The sequence below is a fragment of the Ambystoma mexicanum genome, chromosome 13 (genome assembly GCF_040938575.1).
Source record: "Ambystoma mexicanum isolate Mex_15411 chromosome 13, UKY_AmexF1_1, whole genome shotgun sequence".
NCBI classification, from domain to species: domain Eukaryota; kingdom Metazoa; phylum Chordata; class Amphibia; order Caudata; family Ambystomatidae; genus Ambystoma; species Ambystoma mexicanum.
The window spans coordinates 703,066,825-703,067,869 of record NC_090938.1 but is presented as its reverse complement, the minus strand read 5'-3'; the positions used below and the strand labels follow the sequence as shown (position 1 = coordinate 703,067,869).

Here is a 1,045-nt window from a genome sequence, read left to right as displayed (position 1 = left end):
CCTTCAAGATCACGGTATGCGATTCACAATACCTGTTCTAGAATATTCTGTTCCTAATGGCCATTGAGGTTTCTCTCATTGGCCATACCTGCCTGTAATAACTGGGTGCTGATAACATTTGTTTAGTGTTTAATAACTGCTGAATGCTTTCGTAGCGCCCTCTGTGGGTGTCCGTCCTAAAATATTCCAGAAAAGTGTCTGCTCTGGACTACCCCACTACTAACGAGCGATCTAGAAGGGGGCATTGCTGATATTTGTTCTAAAATGCTGCTTTGCCAAGAGCTGTTCTAGGAACCCCAACTGTTGATGTGTGCCCCAGAATATTAATGTATTGATGGCTGCCCTTGAATATTCAGTAGGTGATGAAAGATGGCGAGTTGGTGGCTGTTTTGCAAAATTCCATCCTTGATGTCCGAGACTGAATGTTTCCCGGCTGGTGTTTGTCCCAATGTATGCCACTGCTGGTGTCTGTTCTGGAATCCATGTTAAGCGTGTTCTGATGTAGTCCGTACCTGATGCCTGTTGTGGAACATGCCCTTGCTTATCTGCAATGCAGAACACGAGAGTGATGTTGCATAGTGTGTGATATTCCATTGCAGATGATTAAAGCTGAATGCTGCTTCTCGGGTTCCCGTTACACGCTGATACGTCGTTTTTTCTCCTGCATCTCCAGAGCCTGTACTCTTTACTCTGCTGCACCTCCCAGTTGTCAGGATGGCCGAGCGGTCTAAGGCGCCAGACTCAAGAGCTGATTCTCTTTCCCAGCTGGGTGTTCTGGTCTCCAATTGGAGGCGTGGGTTCAAATCCCACTTCTGACACAACCTTTTTTTTTTCCAGCCTCTTTCAGATCGGGGTGATTCACGCCACGGTATATAGACGGTCCTTAAACTTGCCAATCCTGACAGATCGCTCTAACTTGTAGGGGTGCGCACGGAGGATGGGGAGAGCTGGGCTGCTGTCTTCAGGAAACACGTCACAGGAGGCGGGCAAAGCCCTGGCCACTGATTGGTGGTAAATCCCACTAGTTGCGCGTGAAGGACTGGAG

At 48.3% G+C, this 1,045-nt stretch overlaps 1 non-coding gene across 1 annotated transcript; it reads left to right on the top strand.

The window, feature by feature from the left end:
- Positions 1 to 708: 708 nt before the first annotated feature.
- On the top strand, positions 709 to 818 carry TRNAL-CAA (transfer RNA leucine (anticodon CAA)). Its single transcript has 2 exons — positions 709 to 746; positions 773 to 818. It is a non-coding gene; the product is annotated as a tRNA-Leu (tRNA).
- The last annotated feature ends 227 nt before the right edge of the window (positions 819 to 1,045 follow it).